The sequence below is a fragment of the Syzygium oleosum genome, unplaced genomic scaffold (genome assembly GCF_021117445.2).
Source record: "Syzygium oleosum isolate NSW1041296 unplaced genomic scaffold, Sole_v2.1 Sole_v2.29, whole genome shotgun sequence".
Lineage (NCBI taxonomy): Eukaryota > Viridiplantae > Streptophyta > Magnoliopsida > Myrtales > Myrtaceae > Syzygium > Syzygium oleosum.
The window spans coordinates 4,094,469-4,103,106 of NW_026607513.1; the positions used below are offsets into that span (position 1 = coordinate 4,094,469).

The 8,638-nt window shown below is 44.6% G+C and overlaps 1 pseudogene; it reads left to right on the forward strand.

Moving 5' to 3' along the window:
* The first annotated feature begins 2,372 nt into the window (after positions 1 to 2,372).
* LOC115668744 (receptor-like protein EIX2) lies at positions 2,373 to 4,995 on the forward strand (annotated as a pseudogene).
* The last annotated feature ends 3,643 nt before the right edge of the window (positions 4,996 to 8,638 follow it).

Sequence of the window (8,638 nt, forward strand, 5' to 3'; positions counted from 1 at the left end):
TTCTCCACAATCTCTTCAATGATGCTGCTCTTGTTTCCAAGTGTTTTTTGTTTTTTGTCGGAACTTGTTTCCAAGTTGACTATTATGTGGAGGATCAAATTTCTCTTCTAGATGGGGTCCAGTCATCAATTTTCAAACTCCAATTGCAAGAATGGCTGTGCCTTTTCTTCCTGACCGTGATTATGACATGAGGACCTTTCATGTGCTGAATATACATCCTTTGAAGCGGTACACATGCATACACATAAGTAAATCTCTCCCTGCCATTCTATATAAGTGATGTGGTTTAACTAGAGAACGCTCAAACCCACTCTCTAAAGCATAGATTTATCTCTCTCATTGCTCATGGGGGGATTTTTTTCCGAATTGCTTGCACTAGTAACATTATTGCTTATTTTAGATTACTCATGTGTATGCTTCTGCAAAAATTCAATATCCATTTGCATAGAGCAAGAAAGAGAGGCTCTGCTTCAACTTAGACAAAGTCTCTTAGACCCACATCACGTCCTTTCTTCTTGGAAAGGCGAAGATTGCTGCGGATGGAAAGAAGTCGCTTGTGATAGAGTGTATGGTCATGTTATTGAGCTCCAATTCTTACCCCAAACTGTAAGAGACCAAAATGGTACACTTGTTATTCCCATAGAAGAGAAGCTCTCCATGGCGGGTAAGTTGAACTCCTCTTTCAGCTTGAGATACTTGAACTACTTGGACTTAAGTGGGATCAATTTCAAACATGGAAGAATACCCGCATTCCTTGGTTCAATGAAACAATTTAGGTATCTCAATTTGTCGTTTGGTAACTTTCATGGAATGGTTCCTCAACAATTGGGAAACCTGACTGAGTTGGAAGTCCTTGACCTCATGATGATCATGGAAATTTGTTTGTTGATGATACCTGGTGGGTTTCTTATCTTTGGTCACTAAATTACCTCGACACAAGCGGCCTAAATGTTACTGATTTCGGAGATCTCATGCAGGTGATCAACATGCTCCCATCTTTATCACATTTGAGCTTATTAGCTTGCGGACTTCGCAATTTTCATCTTTGTTCTATTCGCTTGGCAAATTCCACTTCTCTTGTTCATCTTCAATACCTTGATCTTTCAATCAATTTCCTTGAAGGTCCCATAAAAAATGCTATGTTTCAAAACATGACTTCTCTCCAGCGTCTTGATCTTTCACGAAACTCTTTCAACTCTTCAATTCCCATGTGGTTTGACAAGCTTACAAGTCTTGTTTTTTTTTTTTTTTTGGTAACCCGGGAACCCCGCACGGCCGACGCCGGAGGTAAACCCTGGGGCGACACATGCTAGCCACGACACACGTGCACCGGTTAAGTCACCTGCGGCGCTCGGGATTCGAACACTCAACCTTTGCGAGAGGAAGAGTATCCTTTCCAGCAGCGCCACCGGCCGGTGGTGCTTACAAGTCTTGTTCATCTTAATCTCGAGGGAAATTTTTTTCTCAGCATTGAAGGAGGCTTATTCTCATTCTTGAAGAGCAAGAAGTACCTCGAATCATTGGGTTTGTGTGGTAACCAAATCAAAGAAGAGATTTCGACTTCCTAGGGGAATTCATCAAGATTCACCGAGAATAACTTAGAGATTCTAGTGATGTGCAATAATTATCTTAGCGGTGCTTGACCATACTGGTTGGTGAATTTTACACTCCTAAGATACTTAGATCTTCATGGCAATTTCTTCTCGGGTCCAATTCCTGGAGTCATCGGAGGATTACCAAACTTGGTAACAATAGATCTTTCACATAATCAATTGTATGGGACCATTCCATCATCATTAGGTCAGTTGTCATTATTAAGATTGTTAGGCCTTTCATACAATCAATTCTTTGGGCATATTCCCGAGTCATTAGGGCAACTGCGGCTTTACAAGACTTGCGTCTTAACATCAATTATTTGTACAACAGTATACCCGGTAATCTTGGAGAGCTTTCGCATCTGTCGGTTCTATATCTTTTCAACAATTCTTTAGGAGAAGTGATTTTAGAAATCCGTTTTTCTAATTTGTCGAGGCTAAAGTACTTGGATATTAGTGACAATTATGACCTTACTTTTAAGGAAGAACCTGGCTGGAGACCACCTTTTCAACTTGAATCCATTCGGATGAATTCCTGTAGATTCGGAACTACATTTCCCTAATGGATTCAGACACAAGTGGAAGTTAATGATATATCTCTCAAATGCTTCAATTTTTAGGCCTTTGCCTGAATGGTTAGGCAACATGACCTTTAGCTTCTTCAGTCTCTCGTACAATCAAATTGCCGGGCCCTTGCCAAACGTATCTTTTAACTATTCCATTTTAGATCTCTCCCACAACTTGATCTCTAGACCTCTTCCAACCAATATTGGTGAGATGTACCTAAGTACTCTGTATCTCAATGATAACCATATCAATGGCACAATCCCATCATCCTTATGTGACATGTTAGATTTGATTGATTTAGATCTCAGCAATAATAAGCTATCCGGCAGTATTCCCAACCGTTGGAAGAGCTCTCGTTTATCTCACTTGACTTTGTCATCCAATAAGTTGTCCGGAGTAATTACAAGCTCAGTCGAATCCTTAAATCATCTTTCAACCCTGCACTTGAATGGAAACCATCTGAATGGGGAGCTTCCTCTGGGTCTGGGTTATTGCACAATTCTGGTAATTTTAGACCTTGGTGAGAATAAATTCTCCGGAAGCATTCCTACGTGGTTCAGTGAAAGCTTTCAGGTCTTGCTGATCCTAAGGCCACGAGAGAATAGTTTTATTGGCAGCATCCCTCCGCAGCTTTGCGCACTCTCAGGATTGCAAATATTGGATGTGGCAGCAAACAATTTGACGGGAACGATTCCACGTTGTCTCGGCTATGTGAATGGCATGAAAACCTTCAATCAAGACAGTCTAGCTAGATTTGTGGCGAGGTTTGAGGATTTGAATCAAGAGCATGTGGTTGAGATCATGAAGGGAAGATATAATGAATACACCAAAATTATTCTGGACCTTGTGGTCAATTTGGATCTGTCGAGCAACAACTTGATCGGGTCAATCCCCTAAGAACTTCCTTTCCTCGCGGGATTGCATGGTTTGAACTTGTCGCACAACCTTCTCATTCCCATTGGCATCGAGGACATGAAGTCACTTGAGTCTCTTGATCTTTCCGACAATCGCCTCTCAAGAACAATTCCGCAAAGCATTTCAGCATTGATATCCCTAGCTCACCTCAACCTGTCGGACAACAACTTCATGGGGCAGATTCCCAAAGGCACTCAAATTCAAACCCACGACGATCCTTGAATTTACGCTGGCAATCCTCTACTCTGCGGCGATCTTCTGAGAAGAAAATGCCCTGGTGCTGAAGCGCCTCAAGCACCGAAAATCTCTCACCCTGAAGAGGACAAGCTTAAAAAGGCATTGTTCTACGTGGTCGTGATGCTCGGATTTGCCACTGGGTTTTGGGGCTTTTTTGGAGTTTTGCAGTTCAAGAAGGATTGGAGACATGCATATTTCAGCTTTGTGAATCAAGCAATAGACGAGGCATATGTGGCTATAGTGGTGAAGGGGGAAAAGTGCCAAAAAAGTCCTAAACCTTTTTCATTGGTGCCAATTTAGTCCTAAATCTTTTTTTGGTGCCAATTCAGTAATAAACCTTTTGCATTGGTACCAATTTAGTCCTAAACCTTTTTTTGGTGCCAATTCAATCCTAAACCTTTTGCATTGGCGCCAATTCAGTCCTAAACCTTTTGTCTTTGTGCCAATTCAGTCCTTCCGACCAATTTTGATCGGATTTTGTTGACGTGGACGTCGACCGGCCGGCGGCCGGTCACCGGCGCTAACGTGGACAACTTTAATAATATTTTAATTTTTTTTTTGAATTTTTATTTATTTTTTTCTTTTTTTTTTCCCCTCCCCTCCTTTAGCCGGTCGCCGGATTGGCGACATGCCTGAGGCCAGCGCCAGCGAGGCTCGCCCTCGCCGACCACTGGCAAGGGCGGCCTCGCGTTGGGCGAGGCCCGACCTCGCCGGATCCGGCAAAGTCGGGCCTCGCCCAACCGCCGGTGAGGCTCGCCCTCGCCAGCGACGGCGAAGGCGAGCCTCGCCATGGCTGGGCGAGGCCCGACCTTGCCAGATCCGGCGAGGCTCGACCTCGCCAGATCCGGCGAGGTCAGGCCTCGCCTAGCCGCTGGCGAGGGCGAGCCTCACCAGCGACTGGGTGAGGTCGAGCCTCGCCGGCAGCTGGGCGAGGCACGACCTTGCCAGATCAGCCTCGCCGGCGATCGGGCGAGGCACGACCTCGCCGGATCTGGCGAGGTCGAGCCTCGCCCACCGCGAGGCCACCCTCGCCAGAGGCCGGCGAGGGCGAACCTCGCGCGACGCCGGCCTCTGGGCTCTGGCCGGTCGCTGGTCCGACGACCGGCTGGAGGAGGGGAGGGGAAAAAAAAAGAAAAAAAAAATTTCAAAAAAATATTAAAATATTATTAAAGTTGTCCACGTTAGCGTCGCTGGTCGGTCGGCATCCACATTAGTAAAATCCGGCCAAAATTGCCCGGAAGGACTGAATTGGCACAAAAACAAAAGGTTTAGGACTGAATTGGCACCAATACAAAAGGTTTAGGATTGAATTAGCACCAAAAAAAGGTTTAGGACTAAATTGGTACCAATGCAAAAGGTTTATTACTGAATTGGCACCAAAAAAAAGTTTAGAACTAAATTGGTATCAATGCAAAAGGTTTAGGACTTTTTTGGGACTTTTCCCGCGATGAAGGTAGCCAGGTTGAAGAGAGTGAGACAGTCAAGAAGCGCTTAAGTAATGCGCAATCCCGTGCCCTCTTCCCTGCCTTTAGTTCTTCATTTCTGTGTATAAGAGACTTCTAGTGCTCTGTGTGATCTCTTCCCTTTCCCTTTGTTTATCACTTCCCTTCCTATAGTTTGCTCATTAATGTGTTGTACTCAGTATGCTATGAGGTTTTCAACTTTGCATTCATCAATGTGAGTTTGTACGATGAATGCAACAAGATCGACAATTTCTATAATATAGAGACGCACAGGAATGGAATGTTGCATGGTCTGCTACCACATTTTAACTTTTTTCATAATTAATTGGAAAGGGGTCTACATTATTCACTTCGCTAACGCTTGGTGAAAGTATAACGAACCTATCTAATAATTTATCCATCTATGTACATCTCGAGGAAGTACGACAATGTGGAAGGTGAGTTATATGAACACCATCGGTTGGGTGAAATCGATGTCAGGTCAAAAGTCAGCCTATTCCTCTTGTTCATTTACAGAGAATGATCCTACAGCAGACATTGCATTGCTTTTTTCAAATTTTTCAGAAAAAAAAGTGATTGCACAATCTAGAATCTACCCGTTGGAACCAATTCCCCAATTTTGAGAACCTAGAACCTACCATTTATACTCTTGGAACCATGAACCGAATTGGTTCCCACCAGTCCGGTTCTCTAGTTCCCGATTCTACCCTAGAACCATGCTCATCCCTAATTTTTAGTGTTTGTTTTGTGTTAACCTCCTAAAAAAAAAAAGCTTTGACTCCAATTATTTATGCAAGAGGCAAATGAGTCAATTCCGCTGCTTATCTGCAATGATGTACAAGTACTCTTGATCATGAAAGCTTTAGATTATACATGGGTATGGAAGAAGAACACTCGAAGTGCCAAAACTTGTGTACGACGCTCACTTTAGTGCCAAAAATTTTCGCAGGATCACTTAAGTGCCAAATCGGAGAAAAAATGATCACTTAAGTGCCAAATTAATACGTGGCTCTTATAATTAAAATTTTAATCTGAGTTGGATTTTTTTTTAAAAAAACCAGTTTATGTGGCATTTTTATGGGCCTAATTCCAAAAAAACCCCAAACTTTACACTTTGTCCCAATTATACCCTGAACTTTTTTTTGTCTCAAGAAAAACCTCAAACTTTTCTCCGAGTCCCAAATCTACCCTACCGTTATAACTCTGTCCAATTAACGTCATCAAAAAAAAAAAAAAACAGAACAGCAGCTGCGGCGTGGCCAAGCCTTCGCCGGTGGCCGCCGCCACAGCCGCCGGGAAGGAGCGGCGGCCCTCGCCTGGGCCTTCCCGAAGGCCGGCGACCTCGCCGCCCGGCGAGTCGCCGGCGAGGGCCCGCAGCCCCGATATGGGGCGAGGGTCGCGCCTCCCCAGATCGGGGCTTGCGGTCCCTCGCCGGGAGGGTCGCCGCTTCGGAGGCCCAGGCGAGGCCTCGCCGGGTCGGCGGCCTCGCCCGGGCCTTCCCGAGGCCGGCGACCTCGCCGGCCCGGGCGAGTCGCCGGCGAGGGCCCGTGCCCCCGATCGGGGCGAGGTCCTTCGGGAAGGCCCGTGCGAGGGCCGCCGCTCCTTCCCGGCCGTCGTGGCGGCGGCCACCGGCGAAGGCTTGGCCACGCTGCACGCCGTTCTTTTTTTTTTTTTTTTTTTTTTCCGACGTTAATTGGACGGAGTTATAACAGTAGGGTAGATTTGGGACTCAGAGCAAAGTTTGAGGTTTTTCTTGAGACAAAAAAAGTTCAGAGGTATAATTGGGACAAAGTGTAAAGTTTGGGGTTTTTTTTGGAATTGGGCCCATTTTTATGTGTATATTTCGATTTTTAAATTTTTTTTGATTTTTTTCTTTTTTCCTTTCCTTTCTTTTTTTTTCCTTTTCTTTCTTTTTTTCCTTTTTTCTTTTTTTCCTTTTTTGATTTTCTTCTCTTTGTTTCGCCGGTGGCCGACCTGGCCACTGGCGAAGCCCGGGAAGGGTTGGGCGAGGGTCACCCTTGCCCGATCTGGCGAGGGCCACCCTCGCCGGCAACAGGCGAGGCCGCCCCTCGCCAGATTTGGGCGAGATCGGCCTCGCCAGCTGCCGACGAGGGATGGCCTCGCCAAATCTGGGCGAGGCCGCCCTCGAAAGCCACAGGCGAGGGCCGGCCTCGCCCGGGCGACGGGTCTCGCGGTTCTCCGTTGCGAGACCAATCCGATGACGCCGGCATGCTCTTGCGACCGAAGCGAAGGAATTGACCTTGGTCGGCGACGGCGGCGGCAGCAGCGATGGCGGAGGTGCCCAGGGCAAGGGTTGCCTCGCCGAGGTGAGACTGATCTCGCCCAGATCTGGTGAGGCCATCCCTCGCCGGCAGCTGGCGAGGCCAGCCTCGCCCAGATTTGATAAGGGTCGGCCTCGCCCATGGCCGACGAGGGCCGGCCTCGCCTGTTCCGGCGAGGGTGGCCCTCGCCAGATCGGGCGAGGGTGACCCTCGCCCAGCCCTTCCCGGGCTTTGCCGGTGGCCGGGAGAAGAAGAGAAAAGGAAAAGAAGAAAAGAAAGGAAAAAAGAAAGAAAAGGAAAAAAAAAAAGAAAGGAAAGGAAAAAAGAAAAAAATAAAATTAAACTGAAATAGGGTGAATAAGCTAAACTACGTTGTTTTGAAGTGTACATGCTGACTAAACCTCCGGTGAGCCACATCAGCTTAAGAAATTAACAAAAAAATGTCACATCAGATTTCTAGCCAAACTAACCGGAATTGGCACTTAAGTGATCGTTTTTTAAAAAATTTTGGCACTTAAGTGATCCGATCGAAACTTTTGGCATTAAAGTGAGCGCCGTATACAAGTTTTGACATTTATGCTGTTCTTCTCCCCATGGGTATTGACACCAAAAAATGATCAACTGTTGTAATTGACAGTATGGTTAATAGAAACTTGTTAGAGGTCTAGTAATGGAGTCAATGTAACTATTGATGTAACCATCAAGTTAGTGGAGTTGATGTAACTGTCGAGTAGTGAAGTCGGTATAACCATCGATGTAACCATCAAGGTAATAGAATCAATATAACCGTCGAGTAGTGAAGCCTTAGTAACCGTTTGTAACCGTCAATTATGGTCTATAAATTCACAACAATCGATTGTCAAGCATGTTGGTGTTCATAGCCCAATGCGGTGAAGTAGAAACAAAAGAATTTTTAAGACTTAAGTTATTTTCTCTGTCTTTGTTGAAAACTGCTTTCAATTGGCACATTAACCTACCATCCAATTTTGACAGTAACTAGACTAAGATGAAAAGACAATTCCATCATCAATTTTATAGAATGATACTCAAGGTATCAATTGCTGATTTGACCATATTCTATCAATACAAGAATGAGTTGGTTGATCAATTAATTGCTCGATTTAAGAAGGCTAGATGTAAATGCCTCGCTTCACTCTCAGAGAAAGAGTTCACAAATTTGACTTGCATTGGGTTAAAATTCAACATAAGAGAAAGATTCAAATGCCAAGACTTTGCCTATTTATTCCAATTGATGACGAATTATCTTAGTATGAGCAACTACTTAAAGAAATTAATAAAGGACCACATGAAAACTTTACACAAAACATGGCTTTAATGGAAATATATGAATCAGCGGATGAACCTGACCAAGATGAAATTATTGAAATAGCTGTGATAAAAGTGATGCTCAACAAGTCTTATATCTATTCAGCTAAAAATACTCTTGTTTACTCATTCAATATTAATAAAACAGACGAAACTTTTGACTTACTTTGGAAAAATGGCCTAATTAAGTTAACTGAAGACTAAGCAATTCCAAGTAACAACGATTTAGCAACAAAAAAAAAATATTGCCAGT